Source organism: Pholis gunnellus, assembly GCF_910591455.1.
Source record: "Pholis gunnellus genome assembly, chromosome: 4".
NCBI classification, from domain to species: domain Eukaryota; kingdom Metazoa; phylum Chordata; class Actinopteri; order Perciformes; family Pholidae; genus Pholis; species Pholis gunnellus.
Genome location: NC_136530.1, coordinates 21,730,933 through 21,751,276, shown reverse-complemented (window position 1 = coordinate 21,751,276; position 20,344 = coordinate 21,730,933).

The window sequence follows — 20,344 nt, the reverse complement described above, 5'->3', positions numbered from 1 at the left end:
TACAGTAATGCCGCTAGCGTGGCTAAAAATTGAGAGACATGTTTGAGGTATTCACAAAGACTGAAAAAACAAACACCAATGAATAAACACACAAGCTAGTGAACTGAGTGTAAGAGGATGAGGGTTCCGCTACAGAGTGACGTTTGTGAGAGTGAATCATCTTGTGTGTGTGTGTGTGTCAGCTGTGATGAATGGCCGAGTGCTGCAGGACGTCTCAGGGCCGGCGACTGTGATGATGGCAGAGCAGACTGTTCTAATGAAAACTGACTGTGAGGCTCAGGTTCAGCAGCAGCGGAGATTCCTGGCAATATTTCACTTCACAGTATCACACTGTCAAGTTTATAAAAGCACTCTGCTGGCTCCGGATGAATCCATCAGCAGTCAACCTCACTCACATTTTCCTCTTTTTTTTTCTTGTTTTCATCCACGGATGACATTCCCAAATGTGTTTGTTGCTGAAAAGGGGTAGGCAATCTATTTCAGACTGATATACTGAGCATTTTTCAGTACATTTGATTATCTATGGGGTGTGACCGAGTCAACCAAAGACGGATCGTTTTCCCCCCACTAATGTAATTGAATAATCTAATTTTCTACTTTTCTCCCTTGTTTATTGTGTCATGATAACGTGGTTCTTGCCTATTTAAATAAACGTTGCAACAATGCTTTACATGTATAATAACCTAATGGGTTAATAAGTTTAACCAGGCGGCAAACTCCGGTTCTGGAAAGTGAAGCCAATGCGGAACTGCCTTAAACTTGCATTCTCTCTAATGGCCATCAAGGGGCGACTGGTTGCAAAAAGACGTCTAATTGTACAGAAGTCTACGAGAAAATGACCCTACTTCTCATTTGATTTATTGCCTAATAAACATTGTAAACATGAGTTTATCTCAATCACTAGTTTTCAGTAAATAACGGTTCCATTTAGAGTAAAGTAGACAGTGTGCTTTAGAGCGGGCTACCTTGTGATTGTCAGTTAGCTGCCGCTACCAGAGCTGTATACAACTTCTCTCCAACACCATCCAAATATGGTCACTTCCGTTCACTGGTTGCAAAAATACAAGATGGCGACGGCCAAAATGCAGAATTTGAGGCTTCAAAACGGTAGTTCATGGACCAATGAGTGACGTCACCACGACTACCTCCACTTTTAACATACGGTCCATGAGTTTAATCAATATTTCCATAGAGTCACATCTTTTTCAGTTGAGTAAAATTGTACAATTAACAAAAAATAAATAAATAAAACATTGTGTCAAAATCTTCGTGCTAATCGACTCTATTTGAACCTGCCATGTGTCAGTTTACTTTGCTAAGCCTTTCAACATCTCAGACATTTTGAGTTGTCTTTCTTTTCTGGGAGGAGAAATACGGAAGCTGCAATAGAAACTATGAATAAGCGCTTGGAAACCAGCGTGTCAATAAACAGTAGCTTGTGGGGCTCCAACGTGAACAGGATGATTGCTGGGCATCTGTATGTGCGCATGACCTCACCCTCGTATGACTCAGTGTGTACAACATCATTTGCAGACGTGCGCACGCTTACACTCTGCTTGCGTGTGTGTCTATATGGTCACCACTCATCTCAGCCAAGGGCACCGCAGTCGTTCCTCATGACAGACGAGCTCTCACTCAGAGCTGAGATACTCCTCCCGTCATGTCGCACCACATCTCTCTCCTCTCCTGACAACATCTCCATCAGTCCTCTCATCCCTTTCGCCCTCGCCGTCTTCATCCAGCCATCTCTTGCTTGCGAGGGTATATGAGGCCCAGCATGGAGCCGTGGTAATGATGCCTGCGATGGAGACGATGTGCAGGGAAAATGGATGGATGAAAGGACAGATGGATGGGGGGGGCGGGGCAGGGCACCGCAGGAGGCCAAGTTGGAAAAGAAGAGATGAAAGCCGAGCTCAACATGGAGGGAGTGATCGAAGGGGAGCCGGGTCGCACTTCAAAAAACATAATTTAAAAGTGGGCTTCTTGTACTTTCCTTGGCCTGCATCGTCCCCTTCAACCACCTCCCATTTCATCTGCTCCCTCCTCGCCTCCCAGCACTAAATGATGCAAAGTGCTATCAATAGTGAATGTGTGAATTATGCGTTTCTCAGGCATTCAGGCAACACATAGAGCGGTACAGTAAAGTTTCTTAATATATACAGTATATATATGGGTGAGAAAGGCACTCCTTCACACCCACCAGGAGGCTGCGAGCAAGCGTTATCTAACTCCCACAGACAGCCGCGGCTGAAAAAAAAAGAAAAGAGTTTGCTTAAAACTTGACAGAAATTGGGTCATGATCTAATTTGCTGACAGTGAGAGTGAATAAAAGAGAGAACGGAAGCTCCTCTCTGTCAGCCTCATCAAACGAGCCTAAAAGCTGAGAATCTTGTGCTGCTTTAAAGTATAATATGCATGTCTTTTTTTTTCTTTCTTGTGCTGTATTAGAGGATCTGAATTGGGTGCACTCTCCTTTGGTTTTTCATTCATGACCCCAGGCTGAACTGCAGGAGGGAGTGAGGGAGGAATTTGGGAGAACATAGATTATTAGAAATCGGTGTGACTGGCTGATCTGGCTGATCTGGTTGAGCAGCTGAAGTGTGTTTTATTCCCTTGTTTCTTTTTACAGAACATTTTGATGGACATTTTTCATCACAGCAAATGATGAATACCACATGCAGGCGAAACGAGTTGCAGATTTCTCGTGTTATTTCTTGACCCACATCTCAGTGTTTCTTGTGAATAACACATGATGTGTCACTGCAGCGCTGCACCACTTTTATTAACAGAGAGAGAAAAAACTCACATGTAACAGACTTATCAGCCATCTGTGAGACAAAGAGTCACTTTCAGAGGTGGTAATTTTAGATCTAGAGCTGAAATTATTCAATTAACAGAATGAATAATTTAAAACGTTTATTAAGCTGGAATTTAAAGCATTCTCATATTTCTACAATGTGAATATTTTCATTCATTAAAAAACGGAATACCCAGCAGTCACGCAAGAACCAATGTGAGGCCGGACAGCTCATGGTTAAACATTTTTTAAAAAAAAGTAAGATTGACTAAAGTTTAGAAATGTCATCATTTTTTGCAGGTTGGTCATGAAATTAGGTAGTATCCAAAGACATTTCTTACCCGATGAAAGGAAATGTCAGCTATCACAAGACACTCTGTGATGTCCAATTTGAGTGAATTTCATGCCCGTCCATTCAATAGTTGGTGAAATATTACACGCTGGTCCGAAGAGGTGGACCGACCTGCAGATCAACCTGTCTGCCTGACGCTAGAGTCAGAGAATTCAAAATGTGTAGCATTAGCATGAACGCAACACGGGAAATAAAGTGCCTATCATCTCTCTCAGTCTCTCGCTCTCTGTGGTCGTGAATAATTTCGCTGCGGGGAGAAGAACCGATTTTCCTCCCAGGTATGAAGCATGTAGGCCAGAGCACTTCAAAGCTCATGTTTTCACAATGTGATGTCACTGTGAGAGACACAGAGAGTGCAGTTGTGTTCGTAGATCAAACACAGAGCAGCGTTTTCATGGAGGAACAGGTCAACACACACACACACACACACACACACACACACACACACGTAGAGCTGCCGACACTACAGCTAACAATCCAGAGAATAATTATGACTAGAAAAGTGCACTCAGTAGAGTGCATATCTCCTCCAGGTCTGTCTGCAATGATCACTGCTGTAATGTTTGATATAATGAATAAACCCCCCCCCCATCTAGAACGTAAGCACGTCTCTCATTTTAATCTATTCTGCCATCTGCACCGGCTGTGTAGCTGTGCAGCTGAACTGTAGTTCACAGTGTAACGCTTCATTTTGACTGTTTAACGCTTCCTCTGAACAGAAACTGTCCTCCTAAGAAGACACACTCCGCTGTAGTCGGCGCTCATTGAAGTTTGTCATAGGCACTAGCTATGGATAAATACATACATACGTATACATGCAATTGTCCTAACTAAGCGTGAACATCAAGAGAGGAACAATTAGCAATCCGTAGCCGAAACAAGAGTCCAAACTGAAGCACCTGTTGATGACGGCCCCGGCCAGCCGGTGAAGAGAAGTGAGGAGTCAGCAGTCAATGACGGTGTAAAACTGTCAATTAAATGTGTTTTCAAAAAGTGTGAAGAACCGCAGGACCTTTAGCATACAGTCAAAAATGAGCACAAAACATATTGGGCTGATGGGTCCAGCAGGATGTGAGATTAGCCGTAGAAAGACTGAGACAGAGAGGCAGGCGGACGCACGTACACACAAACCGGTCCAAACCGCTGCAGTGACAGTGAAGGAAAATTGGTCTCTTGTGGCCATTTCAGCACTTTGTGCCCGGTCTCACTCCCAACTCTTCAAATACCAAGGGTCGGTCAGCGCCCCCCCCTCGGCATCTGATACCGACGCACCGTGTTTTCAATTAAGTCCAACGTTAACCCAACCGTAAGATCTTTAGATGGTCAGAGACGCTGTGACGCAGACGCAGGGACGCTGTTCGTGTCCCGCGCAAAACTAAAAGTAAACGTTTGTCACCTGAGTAATTAGTGTTGTTAGTCACGTGAGTTGCTTGTCACTCGCCGGTCACATGAGTCTTGAGTCACTCGGTAGAGCTGTGAGTCGTTAAGTCAGTCAAGGTAATGTCAACCACGCTGTTTTTTCTTCCCCCTAAACCTAACCTAGACTGAAGTCTTTTTTTTAAAAGACACTATGCATGTAATGAGAAGGAAATTTGACACGCCGTCCCTGACATGTCCAAACGGACACTACAGGGGTACCTTTTGTGTCATAGCTTGAAAATTAGGGCCACTGACCAAGCGTTGGTATGAATTATTAAAATGATTGTTCTTGGTCATATTCAGTAGTAAGTTAGTTATGTTATTGACTGTGTCATGCACATTCACGGGCCTGTAACACATGCACTTATAAGACACCTAATCTATTGTTGCAGTGGTGAAACTTTTTCTCACCATTTTTTTTGCAAACAAAGAATGATGTCATCTGCCCCAGGTGCTACAAATGAAATCAGCCACAAAGAGGGTGTGGCATTTAGATTAAATAATACAAATGTAATAAATATAACAAGTATAGACGGATGAATAAATCAAATACATAAATTATCTACAGAGGCACCCCCCCCACCCACCCCACACACACACACACACACACAAACACTGTGATCCCAGGGATGGCATCTGTTCATGTGACGGAGAGCGATCGGATTTGACAACAGGCATCTGTGCCCTGCAGACTCCCTTCAGCTCTGAGAGCTACGCACCTTCACTTTTACTTACACACACAGACTTACCCACTTCCTCTCCCTCCTTCGCCTTCCCCTTCGTTACATTTAAACCTCCAGTCCTCCCCCCCCACCTCCTGTCCTTCATCCTCCCATCATTTTCACTTCCCCGTAATTCAAAGTGAAGCAGCAGATCACAGGAAGAAGCTGTGGGCTTAATAGAGACGTGACTGTGAAGATGAGCACCGTGTAATGTCTCTGAACGCTGTGCAATATGACACACAGTGTCTCAATCATGGGTCGACCTCCACAGTCAGGCTGAAGTTGGGTTTAGCAGGATTCATGCCACATTTCAGACTGAAATCAACTCATTTAAAAAACTTGCACACTGACCAAGCCCAAGCACTGCCCCCCATAGTTACTGTTGCTATGTCAGAGAACTTTTAATTTGCAAATGAATGTTAACCGCAAGCAGGCTATTAACTATAAGGGGCCTTAAGTGTTTGCTAGACACAGTTGGTGAAACAGAAAACTTGATACAATGATTCCTCTGAACAGATGTGATCAGCAGTTTGATGTTGAGGTGAATAATCATATTAGACATGTCACAACATACAACATCAGCTGTTTTGATGGATTATGTAAAAATTGCTCCACAAAAAGAAGCAGTTTTTCAGAAGGTTGAGAGTCAATGGCACAAGCTAGCAGTTGTTTTGGTCTGGGATTGTCCTGGTTTATTAAAGCGTGGTGTCCCAAGTCTACAAATATCTGTAACTGTGCAATACAATTTCCCGGTTTTCACCACAATTAAAATAACCAAATAACAAAGAAATACTAGCTGTGATGCTAAAGGAGGCGTACGCCTTCATTTCGTAAAGGAACTGGCAATGATAATATTGCATTCTGCACTCTGAACTAGTACATTTTTGGAAGCGCATGGTGGAAATGTCAATATAAAAGATCATATTAAAATGGCCAAAAGAGCATGATACAATAACACGCCTATGATTTGTGCATAAGAGCAGACATGCGCGTGTTCAAACATACACTGAAGGGTCGCGGTTTGAAAATATGGTCATCATAAGTAAGTAAGTCAGCCCGCTTGCAAGCTATTGTGGCTGACTAGTGCTAGCATGCTACGCGCAAAGAATTATTGCTGCGCAACTCCCTGGTCTAACCAGGCACTAGTGCTGCGTCCCGATTACATACTACATAGGCCACTAATTATAAGCAGTATGTCGGCTACTATACCATATTTGTCATGGTGCGCTATGATTTCCACTTTCCAGAAAAAACAACCAACATGTTCTGTAGTAATAGGAAAATATGCCTCCACATGTCAATGACATTATGCCTTTAGAATGACATTTTCCCCTGAAGTATATCTAATTGTAGTATCTACAATTTGTTAGAATTGTTTTTTTTGCTCCTCCGTTGAGTATCTATCCACAGCACAGACTTCAGTTTTCCAGTATGAACACACTACATATCAAAGAAAGAGTGTTTATTAAGGAATTAGTACCGAAATGTCTCCTAAATTTCAGTTGGACAGGGTTCAGTGGATTCTCACGATTATTTAGTCCGTCTTTGTTCGGCCAATAAACGATCCAACAAAACAACCAGTGGTGATGCCACCAAGTCATTTCTTGTTAATGTCTTCGCTCGCAGCATCCACGCTTACAGCTTGTCACCCAAATGGAGACACACGCTGTGACTAATGAACTCATATGATTACTTGTCACACTTATAATTACCAATGTGTGTTCTTGAGACTATTTGCTTGATGATCAAAGCTGCATACATGGTCACATAAGAACCCTGTATCACAAACTGTAGACATAGACAGACACACACACACAGCGCCACAGGTTCTCTAATGATGCTGCTGATGGGAATGTCACGGTGTGAAAACGATTCCTGCAAGGAAATGGAAATGTGCGTGTCTGTGCGAGAGAGAGAGAGAGAGAGAGAGAGAGAGAGAGAGAGAGAGAGAGAGAGAGAGAGAGAGAGAGAGAGAGAGAGACCAACTCTTTCTTGGTAGACCAGTCAGGTACATTTCCATAATACTTTAAAACTTGCAGCCCGTGTGCTCAAGCGGATATATAAATAGTGACGCAATGACATTATCCTTTGTATTTCATTTGGTTTTCATCTGTTGCTACGGGAATCATCATTAGAAGACAAGAACACAATCTGTGATGTTTCAATCAAATTTGTTGCTGATGACTGAATATCATTATTTGCTGTTTTAAGTTCATTAGTGCTTCGGGGTCAAAAGCACCCAGTAGCAGCCTATGTAGTTTTAATAGGTGAAATAGAATAGATGGGATAAAATGTTTTCCATGAGTCCTAATGTGAAGTATCAAACACAGATGCAGCAGACACAGATTCCCTCATTAGTTTCAACTCCCACAAAATAATAGCAAATCGTCTTTTTCTTCAGAGGACACTAGTTACATAACTAATAATGCATTTTGCTACGATGGTTGTTTTTCTACAGCAGCTTCTTCTGTGTATCCAGTCGGTAGTATTTGTATGTTGAATACTGTTATGTTGGTAGAGGATGACGGTTGGACATATTTTTCAGGAATAGATTCAAGAAAACTTGAGCAGCTGAGCTACATGCGTTGCGCACAATGAGCCAATGGACAATGGAGACTTTTTGGATGAGATGGTGGATGGAGGGATGAGGACAACAAGGCAGAGAGAGATGGAGGTTTGGGAACTTCAGCTGAGCTGAGGCTCTGCTGTAAAACCTGAGTGATTTCCTGACTCCACTCGTACAAAATGCAATGTTAAGAATAATGTGAACAAGAAGAGGCTGGCAGCAACTTGACCTGAAGACGAATTATTAGAATCCTTTAACACTAATTCTTCTGTTCATGTGGAAACTATCCTAATGTTTGGTTTGTCCGGTCTATGGACGTTTCAGCTATTTCTTTCGGTTTGTCTCAAGATAGAGTACAACGTGGTGGATTCAGTCACAATGCCAAAATGTGCCATTTTTGTTTTTCCTTTTTTAGGTGCACCGATCAAAATCTCTACAGAAGCAGACGGGAGAGGGATTGAAAAACCATGTACACACACAGATAACAGATAAACAGACACACACACACACAGTTCGATTGCAAACAAACATGGTAATGCGGCAGCTTAACCCTGTCTTTTGTCAGCGTGTCTTGTAGTCGTGCCGCTGCTGAGACAGGAAGCTTTTTGTCTTGTGTAAAAAGAAAATAAACCTGGCATTTGATCTCTTTCCAAGTAGAAGATCTGTCTGTTTTGGAAACATATTGTATTCACACCTGCAATCTCAGCTCAATACGGCATTTGTGGACGGCTTACTGCCTCCTTTTTCATGGAAATTACAACGAGACAAGCAAAACACAGCGACCCCATATGCAGCCTCTTGCCGATTTTGCAAACTGCGGGAGATTTTAGAGCTTTACATTTTGTTATCTGAACTTGTTTATACAAACTGATTCAGTTTAGTCTTTAACTTCCCACCCCCCCCCCCCCCCCACACACACACACACACACACACACACACACACCAACACAAATAAATGATTTTCGAGCCTGTTCGATTTTTTCCGCCTCCCCTCCGTCCTCTTCTTCTTCCTCCTCATCCTCTCCTCTACTCTGGGGTATCTGAACAGATAAACAAGCTTTGTGGCCCTTCGTTCACGTCCGGGCAACAAAAATCAATTCTACTGCTGATCAGTGTGTGGCTTCCTGCCCTCCAGAGACCACCGTCTAATCCTTAATGGGAGCCTTGACAATGGCCTTCTCAGTCAATCCTGGATACTATCTGATTCTTTTTGTTGTAATGGGGCCGTTGTAGAATTTCTTTTTTTTTTCAATTGATCACTAATGTATTTTTAATATTACAAACGTGATGAAGAACAAATGCTGAAACAGATGTGTTTTTTTAATGTTCATGTTAATGAGCCCAGGATGTGGTCTTTGACCCAACCGATTAGTATCGATACTCAAAACAAGAGTAAGTATGGATGGTTGGATGAATACTTGGCCCTTTCTGACCCAGGTGGACAACCTCTCGCGCTCCAGGAGGCTGACCAGTGGGAGCACAGAGAGATGGCCCCTGGACGCAGCTCCTGAAAGAGTGTAATTGCTCGGGGTCCAATGTGTAGTCTGCCAAGGGATATGAATGTTCGACCTCATAATCTCGTAATCCGAACACAGCGACCATCTCAAAAGAGAGGGAAAATATCTGTTGCCTGGCCCCAGCATGGGCCCAAGGTCAGCCAAATGTAGGCCAGTTTTAGCCAAGATGTCTGACCAAATCTCCGTTCTCAGCACTGACAACTGGTGAAACTTGTGATTTGCATTGTTCAATCAGTTCTAAGGGAGGAAATTTCATATTTTTTTCCGTCATAGCCGGGGTTCGCTGGGGAAGCTGGGACAGAGTTAGAATGACTGAGCGAACGTCGGGCAAAGATTACATCTACCAGGGGGAATGAGAGGGAGAAGAGTGGTTGAAGAAGCAGGTGTGTGTATTGATTGTGTTCGGCAAGAAGCACGATTGTGAGAGCTGACAGAGGAGGAGGAGGAGAAGTGAAGGGCATCTCCTCCACCATAAGGCCCAATTTGTCTCCCATTCACCTGGAACTATGATACCATCAACCACCTTTCTCACTGCTGATTAAAGACAAACGATCCACAGCACACTGCAAACAAATCACAACTGAACAAATCCCTTACTGTTTAACCCTTTGCACCTTTTAATAATTTCTATGGTGTTCATGACCTTTGGGCGTAGAAAGCAAGCGGTACATGCAAAAGAACACAGATGCACTTCACAAGCCAAGATGTGATGTGACACATTTTTGCTGAGGATGAATGAATGCACGATGCCTGACTTGAATTAGATGCACTAGATTCAGTGACCAGATGCACTAACATGCACTTAACAGCTCAGCTATGTCAACAAAGCAAGGAGAAGCTTGCATACCAAACAGAGTGAGAGTGACTTCATTCTCTGCTCCGGTAGACGCCACTCCGCTATGTCTTTACACAGCGCATATGTGTTTGCTGCTATATTAATGTTCAGAATGTTAAATACAGCTCCTTCAATCAACCGGTGAGTCTTTTTTTCTTAAAAAAGAAAAAAGAAACTTCTGATAAAGTCTAAATCTCACATTCAGTGGCAATTTCATGAGCAATAACATAAAGAAAGAAACCAATTAATGACCAATAAAATAGGCTACAAATACCATCAGACCTATTAATAATTAGCCTCTGGAACTGAATCCTTGCAATTTTTTAAAACTACTGATTTAATATGTTATGAATGGACTTTATTGACTATTTATAGTATCTCTGGCAACCATATGAAGCACCCGAGTTAAATTAAGTATTACATTTTTGATGGCCCTCCTACCCCTTAACATATTAAATGGTAAGTAAAATCATGTCGCCTATCTCTTCAAATTGACTTAATTTGTCAATGAAGTGTTTTCCATTGAAGGTATTTTTAAGAGGTTGGCTTTTATATTTTAAAATGAATGGGTAAATGTATCTATATTCAGCTGCTTTGTTCCATCGTGATATTTTTTTTAATCATTTTCAGTGAATGGTGTTCTCTGTGACCAGATTCCTGCTGCATCCTCCGGTGTATTGAGGTTTCACCCCGCACCGTCGGTTTATGAACAAATAAACTGTCAGGTCTCTGTAGAGGGAAACAAATAAATAAATCTGTATTGGTATTTTATTGAAGCTCTAGAAGGCAAACACAGCTCCACAGACCACAGATAATCCCTCATCACCACATATCTCTCCTCCGTCTGCCATCCCTCCGCTCACTTTAATGTTTTTAGTTTAGCTTCAAGCCTCCACTCACAAAATCAATACGATTAGTTGGACAGACCTGTGACCCCACGTGTACACACAATCACGCTTAGAAAAAATAGTAGCAGGAAAACAGAGTGAAGTATGTAGGCTCCAAATGGAGATAAGCGGACTTTGAATTTCTATCTGGCTTCTGGAGAGAGCGAACACACCAACAAAAACACAGTTAATGGGAGTTTTCGCTCCCTTTAACACACACATAGGCACTGATATACACCGTGTTCTGTGTACTTAATTATGTGTCCTTCAGGCTGATAAAAGTGTCTGCAAGGAACCCAGGCGACGCAGGCCCAGAATCCATCACTGACATTATCGCCTTCTACTTCCTGGAATTGTTTCATTGGAGGTTTCCAGGCAACACTGCTGCTAATGCCAATTGGTTCTAAGAGACAGGAACGGATGCTGATCACACAGAAACACATCACACATGGATGAATGTGGATAGGCCTATATATTTGCTAAAAAAGAAAAATTGCCACAATGCTTGCAGCTCTGTCGGTTCTGTTGTCACGTTGTCGGATACTTTTGGCAAAAATATAGTTTAAAAAAAAGCAATTGACAGAACAAAACTTTAACATTTGGTGAACATTCTGAAAGTGACCTTTTATTGTTGCCGCGGCTCATTTTAGAAAGGCCACCGAACACTGGAGCTGTGCGTGGTTGTGTGAGTCCAGCTGGAGGGTAAATGTACGAGGAAGAGATTGACTTTGGAGCAAAAATATAATTTAGGCTGAGAGAGGGGATTTCACAGCAAAGGACAGATTGTGCAGGTCGGATGAAGATGAACAACGGGTGAAGTCAAATAAAGGTTTCACACACGTGTCTTTCCTCCAGCGCTCCAATATTGACTCACTCACGCACACACACACACACACACACACACACACACACACACACACACACACACACACACACATACACAAACACATATGAGATGCGGCTAGTAATGTTGTCCATTTGTCTCAGTAGCCAGTCCTGTCACTGTGTCATCAGTGGGCTATCCCAGCATGCTTTGCTTTAGTCTCTTTGGCTTAATGTGCTTGGACTAGTATGTGCGTGAGTGTGTGTGTGTGTATGAGTGTCAGAAGAAGACTATGATGAAATATAACACACCAGTCATTGCCTCGGCAGCACTCTTGGCCTCATCATCTTAGGTTTATCTGTGTGTGACTGTGTGTGTGTGTGTGTGTGTGTGTGTGTGTCTGTGTGATGGTTATAGCATGAGGACAGCAGGGATGAGGGACTGGGGATGTAATCAGCTGTCAATGTGATGCGGAACATGGCTCCTTCCTCCCTCTTCTCTCTCTAGCTCTCACACACACACACACACACACACACACACACACACACACACACACACACACACACACACACACACACACACACACACACACACACACACACACACACGTGGATGCACACACCTAAACATATTTACACAGCATACAAGTACATACGTAAAGGCACACTGGCTCGATCTATTGGGATTATTGTAAAGAACTAAATTATTAATCGTAGAAAATAATCAACAGGTTAGGTAATGATGAAAATGTGTTCAACTTAACATGTATTGTAAGAAAATTATACAGTGTGTGTAAATCCCAAAAATTGTCCAAAAATAATTACTTTGAGTCTGTGATTATAGTCATATTATTGCATAGGGCTATGCATTAGTTTACTGCATGTGTAGTTAGTAGTTAACACATTTCTAGAAGAGTACAAAACATGATCATCTAGTTCCGGCAGTAGTTGTGGTTGTCGCGTTGTGGCTTCTAGTGATGTTAGATTCGCGAACAAATTGTTCTTTTTGTCTCACCATAGGCAGATTTACCCTCACTTTCCGTGGGCGGGGTAATACAATCGATTGATCAATACATAGGTCTACCCTACACTGTTGATTTCTTACCATGGAGCCGACATGAAAACTATTTTGGTTCGGTAGATGTCTGCAGTCAGTCGACTTGATGGAGGCCGGTTAGCGACTGCTGTCCACTCTGCTCCCCAGGAGCTGCTGCTGACTGAAGGGCAGCGGCGTTTACCGAAGACGGGGTCAGTGCGGATGACTGGATTGGATGACAGCGCGCGAACGCGCTGCTCCAGTTCAGCGCGACTTTCATTCACGCAACTTTCATTCAACAAGCGCCTTCTGAGTCGTTCACGACAACCCGGTTTCACTCCTAACTTGTCAAATACTGACAGTTGGTCAGTGTTCCTCAGCACCTGATACCAACGCATGGAGGCCTCCTTTAGCCTGTGTATGAGATGCACCACGCTTTCAACTGAGTCCAACCTAACCATTTCACTGGCATTCTCTCTGTGGGTCAGAGGCCATCATGTGACGTGCAGTTCCAAAAGACACTTTTAATACTAATCTCTAGCGTCGCCATCAAGTCAACATCTCTGTTTGTCCATCACTTTGGTACAAGTCAGGAAGATGTCGTGAAATGTGCAGTGGATTTTCGAGGACCCCAGAGGATGATCCATCTGACTTTTCCAGAACAAATGGCTAATTTTTTCGTTGGTGACAAATACATTTTCAGCTCTATGTGAGGTGGAGATATAATGTAATCTTAAGTGTGTGGTTTCTCTGTGGATCTCTAATGGTTTGAGACTATTTTTATACAGCATGGTTTAGGTCCACTGCTTCCCCGAAGGGCAAGGTCAGTATTAATTATCACCAACTTAATGATTCTGAGTTTTCAAACAGGCCTTTGACCTTTACTCTGGCGGCAAAAACCCACACTGTCACATGATGTTTCCGCTTCGACCATTAATGCTTGATTGGGGCCACGGAGAAGGCCTTGGCAGAGTGCTGACAGCGCTGTCACACTCTTTAAATCACGGCAGAATGACTCGTCGCTTCGTTAAAGTCCAAGATTTATCTTAATACTTAATAATGTGGGAGAACAAGATTAATACAATTGCGCCATCATTTGGTTTCATTTTTGACAGCGATTTCCTGTTATGAATCCAAAAAAAAATCTCACACGTTAATGTTTTGTTGTGTCCTCCGGGACCAAAGCTGCCATCTGACCCACGTAATGGAAAATCTTTACAGGCGTCCAAGAGGTGTGATCACACGCAGCCGCAAGAAACAGCCCAATGAAACTACAGAGCCTGATATTAAGTATCTCAGTGAGATCACACATCAGCAACAACACAATGAATCCACAGAGGCTGGACACACAAACACACACAGTGTAACAGTAGTCGTCGGTAAAAAAAACGAGCTGGGATTGGATTAGTTGGAACACAATCAGATTTCTCCCCACACTGACCACGCTGTGAAATGACATCTAATCGAGGTTACCGCTGAGGGACGACCAACGGGTGAACAGAACACACGCCTCGCTAGCACACACCTCCCCTTAACAGCAAAGTGAGGAAAGAAGTGACACACGAAGGAAAGAACCATCTTCTATCCAATAAAACATCTTTCTTACACTCACACACATTTTCATTAAAGCTTTCAGTGACTCACAGGAGCTCCAATAATGTGCATGTGAATCCTATCATCAGCTCCACAATGATACACTACATGTCTCCATTTGCACCTCTTCGACCATTACGATCGGTGTGGGATACAGCGCAGACAGAGGTCTGTCACACACACACACACACACACACACACACCTTAAGGAGCTTGATAACAGGCCTATGAATCACACTGAATCCCATCAGCCGCCGAACAAAGCCGGGTCTCAATTTGCAACCTCTGGACCGTTCCATTCGCTGTAAAAGATGCAGAGGGTCAGCTCTCCATCAGCCCCGGCGCCACAGACACGTCGCCTGCAGCTCATTCCCCACGGCCCTATTCACAGCTTAATGGTAAATTCAAGAGGGATTCACAGCCGCAGGTTCGGAGCGAGCCGTGGCCTTGAATATGGAGCAATCTGACTGCCTGCGCTGCGTCCTGCACAACCTAATGCTCCGAACATAATGGGTACCTGAGCGGCTTAATGCGAATGTGAGTCTGTGGATGTATGCGCCATTGTTTGATGTGCGTGACCCTGCTTCGCGGTATCCTCTTAAAAGGCTACTGCTGTACATCACGACTACAGGGCGCTCTGCTACATTCACATCATAGCCATATGTCAGGACGCACCTCTCATTCAACTGCCTGTACCAATTTCAAAAGAACACTGTGTGGAGCTTAATTTGAGTGTTGTAAATCTGTGGGAATGCTATAAAGCAAAGGCTCTGTGAGATGTCTGCAGTTTACTTGTGTGGATCATTTCAAGAGTCTCTTATGGTGTTACAGGGTCATTGAAGTATACAGCAAACTCTCAATACTTTATGAGTACTTTCATCTGTGGCTCTCAGCCTTCAGTAGGAATCATGGAATGTCATTCCTTTCACAAATACATATTTTCATGTTTCTGTTTAAAAACAGGCTCAATAGTTTCATAAATTAGTTGGATTATGTCGTTTTTTTTCGCAAAGAAAAGGCAGCAGGACGATGTATGAGGGATTGAGTAAACAATAAACTACACTTTGTGTGTTCACGAAGTGCAACAGTGAGTGTTTTTGGACCGGAGGAACTTTTTCGTAGTTCTATAGAACCGAAAGAAAGAGGAGCAATCGTATAGGAACAATAGTATTTAGCTTTGCATTTCAGTGTACTTAGCCTACTCCCTGCACAAGAGCAACAGAGAGTGACGGAAGGGCAAGGTGATTGGTCGAATACATGAGCCAAAGCAGCACCGGCAGCCGGCAAACAAACGCACTACTTCCTTCTATTTCAGTAACGGAATGGTTTTAAGAGAACAAACAATTAAGCATTTGGTACAGCTCAATTATTAAATGTGTTTCAATAATGACCAGCAGAGTTTGAATATAATTGCAAGCCTGGAGGAGCTGAAGGAGTAGTTCTTTGTGCGTTTATGAGTCCACATGTCTGAATTGCACATTCTGGTCGCAGAAAATAAGGCCAGCAGGAAAGCCAAGTCAATTTGTCACTGTCTGTGCCCAGCTGTCAATCATCTTGGCTGCATTTGATCGACAGGAGCAGAATACAGGGTTCAAAATAACGCTTTAACATGAGCCCAACTAAAAGGGCCAATGTGTGTGGACAGCAGGCCAGCTGACATGTGAAAGCGTAAACACTACACAGCTACACACATAATGACAAATCATGTAGAAACACACACCAGGGATGTTGGGTGTAAAATTGCCCACATGAGCGTTTGCTGTGCGATAGATGGTGTGAAGCTCCACACAGGCGTGTCTCAGGCAGACGTGTGCAATCCTGCAGCACACGCCGGCCTGATGAATCCCATGCATTATCATAACACACACACATATCAGAGTCTAGGGGTCAGATATCAGGTTTGGGAAGGCCGGAGGCTCATTAGACAGCTATCACACCACAGACAGACAGACAGACAGACAGACAGACACACACACACACACACAAGATCATCACTCAACACCTGTTCTTCTTGACTTCCTACTGTCACACCATGGGTGTCTAATTTCCATCATGGTCTTTGACTGTCCTCATAAGGCTTTAGCCAGATCATGGGTCTCTGTTGCCCATTATGGTCCTCTGCTGTCCTCACATGGCTTGCTACAGTCCGATGATTATATATTTGAGTTCGTCCCATTATAGGGTTCTACTGTCCTCACAATGCTTTCTACTGTTTCATATGGGTTTATAGTTGCTTCATGTGCTGATTTCCATACTCCAATCTGGTGTTCTGCTGTCACAAAAAGGTTTTCTACTGTCCAATATTAGTGTCGCACTGTTACTTTTTAATGTCATATCTGCATTTATCAATGTTTCTGAATATATTGATACTGATGCCCACTACAAAGACACTTGGAAAGACAAGTATTAGTCAACACATTTTGTGCAACGTATGAATCAGAATCGAGAAAACAAGACACAGCCCTGAGATACCTTCATCCCGAGGGTGGCTTTGTTTCATAAAGAATGAGGTGCTGAAGTGCCAGCTGTGACAAACAAAGATGAAACAATAACGGAACAAAGCACAGAGGAGCAGGGAGGGTAAAGTACAACTGTCGGCGGATGAAAAGGAAGTTTTTTGGAGGGTGAGATGAAGGGAGACACAGAGGGACGGACACGAGGAGAGCAACCACTGTCAGAAGTGACACAGATGTTAACAAGTCCCACTGCATAATTCAACATATGGGCCTCCTGCACCTCATGTGTACATACACAAACACACACACACACACACACACACACCACAGACACACACATACCACTTCGAATGAATGCACATCCACAGAAAATGTATTCCTCCTCACTGTCTTTGTTTGGAGGATTGAGTTTTACGTACTGAAAGCCATGATTCAGTCTGATCAGACGACAGCAGTGTAGCGGGAGAGACTAAAACCAAAGAAGCGAGTTTCATGAGGGAAGAGTGCATTTCTTTGAATTAGGTCGCTACTATTTTCTTTGCTTCCCTCCAATGTGCGTGTCTGACGCTGCAGTACAGTAGTGCCGATTTCCCCAGGGCTGGCTCAATGTGCCTCTTTTATTGTTATGGCCTATTAAACCCCTATGATAGAGGGGCTGAGCTCGAGCTGGCATCTGCTTACCACACAAACAAACACATGGATCCTCATGCCCCAGGTGCATATTGGGGCTAAGTTAACCAAGCAGGCCATTTGGTGTGGAACAAATAACATTCTGTAAAAAGGTCAGAGCAATTTAAGACTCTTTTTTATTGTTTCCTGTGATGGCCCACAGCTGTGGCAGGCAAGGTTCATGCAACTTTTATGTGCTGCAAAGGTGAACTTGTGGTGCAGTGTATGCAGTATGTTACAGTACACAGAATCAGGAGGACTAGATAAAGACTCTGCCTGCCAAGGTCATTGGACTGGTGCACTCATGACAGATAATAGATGTATAGATAGATGATAGAATGTGATGGCTCTTCGCCAGCATGCTTGACATTCCTGTTGGATGGATCCATTATGTGCGCAGCAATGGTTTGTATGTGTATATTTACAAATGTACAACAACGTGTTCCAATACAAGAAGCAATGGCAAGCTTGATGAGTATAGTAGAAGGCTAAAATGGACAGCAGCAGGCAATATGGGACACTAGAGGTTCTAGGACACTAGAAAACCAGGATGGCGCTGGGAAAAGATTTTTTCGGTGACGGTAGAAAATCACAATTGGAAAATAAAAAGCCTTGTCGAGGCAGTGGGGCAGTTCATAGACACAAAGGGACCTTAAATAACCGAGATGTGACAGTGGAAACTCACATGAGCACAATAAAGAGGCACGTGGGCACAGCAGAAAGCCTTACAAGGACTGGTGAAAACCATACTGGGGCTGTAGTTGTTAACCTTGTTAGGACAGAAGAAAACCACAATAGACAGTACAATGACACCGGAGTAAAACATGTGAGACATTTGATATCCATGATTTGGCTGAAGAAAGATCCTTGAGACCAGCTAGAAGGAAAGAAAGACACAATGTGACACGGTGGAAAGCCTCAAACTGTTACAGTCCGGTAAGCACAGTAGATATAGCTTTATAAGGACAGTAAAATGGTACCGTAGAAAGACTCGTGAAGACAGACTAAAGCAATGATGGGACACTAGGAAACCTTGTCAGGACTAGAATTCTCTTATGGGGTTGCAGAAAACGTTTGTCTGTGCGCCCCAAAAAAGGCATATGTGACTCATATGAGCGTTTTCACATCTATGTGCAGAGAGACTGGGATATTCATATATTTAATTTCCTTTTTAATTTTGTTTGTTGAAAGATTAGACAGTCCACGTGTAAAGACAGTCCATGTGTCAGTGAGTCAGTTGGTTGGTAATGGTGATTTTTTTTAATCTATCACATGAAAAACTGCCAGGTATGATAAGGTTAGGTTTGGTCAACTAAGACACACCATACGAAAACAGCCATCATATAGACGGCTCAGTGCAATAAGCCAGCTGAGACTCTGTTTGAAATATAAACTGTGCGTTCCAATACCCGTACTATTTAGTATGCCAGAAAAAGCTGACCCGACACATACTCTGTCAAATCCAGCATGTCAAAAACACCAGGATGTTCTACTACATCCGGTTGCATTTTGCAGTATGCAAGCTAGCATGCTTTCCTGGCTATTCTGACCCACAATCCTTTGTGCAACAAATCTATGAGCAAGAGGATCAAAGTTCAAGGTGCCATGTTATGAGGAAGTAATGTGTCCCAATTGAATCCATACTGCATACAACAGTACGTACTTTGTAAGTATCTTTGGAATTTGGAACACAAGTTAAGTCGGTGAACCAAATTAAACAATATTTAAAGCATTTACAAACATTTCTTTCCTCTACATTATAGGATATTAATCATTAATCTACAACACAACACCAATTGGAGATTGTGGCCCTTCATGTGATACCAGGTTTTAAAGTGTGTTTGTTAAAACTTTAACCAGTGGCTAAATTAGTTTCCAAAGTGAGACTTTACCGACAGGGAATACAATGTCTGAGTGACTCTAATATGATGTTTGACTGCGAAAAAAAGGCAAGAATAACCATGGAGGATGCTGGTGTGTCTGCCTCTACATGACAGATGGCTGCTAAACTGGGAAGGCTCAGGATTAAATTAGTAAACACACAACTTGCGTTCTTGGTTATGTAAAACACTCCTCTGCTGGAGCAAAAGTCTGTTCCAACAGAAAGGCCTCTCCTCTCTGGTTACATAAAAGAACCAGCAGCAGGGGTTCATGTGAGGTGAACCTGTCTTTCGACCAGATTAACCCAGAACTCCGACATAATTAAGCCTTAAGAGTATATACGGTGCTCGCTCCTTTTGAATTCACATGGGGTTTGTACTCGAACTGCATATATGTGCATTCATGTATATATGTTACTCTCCTTCGAGCCTTTGTGTCTTCATGCAGATTACATGCTTCAATAAAGAGCGACACCCTCAGCTGCGATAGGTCAGGTCACTGTATTTTCAAGGTGTCTGCTAATGTTGTTTTTTTTTACTAATATCATTTGTTAAGGTTTTTATATGTATATTTCTCTCTTTCTTTGGATATTTCTCTCTTTTATCCCTTTGTTGTATCATTTGTTTTTATATATATATATATAAAATGCACAATGTCAAGTTTCTAAAGCGCCCCAAAGTCAGCTGTCCTTCCCCATGAATAAAGATGTGATGTAAGTGATGGTGACAGAGACTTTGTTCCACTCAATGCATTTTTAACGTAGAGATACAAAAAGAGCCACAACTGCTGCCC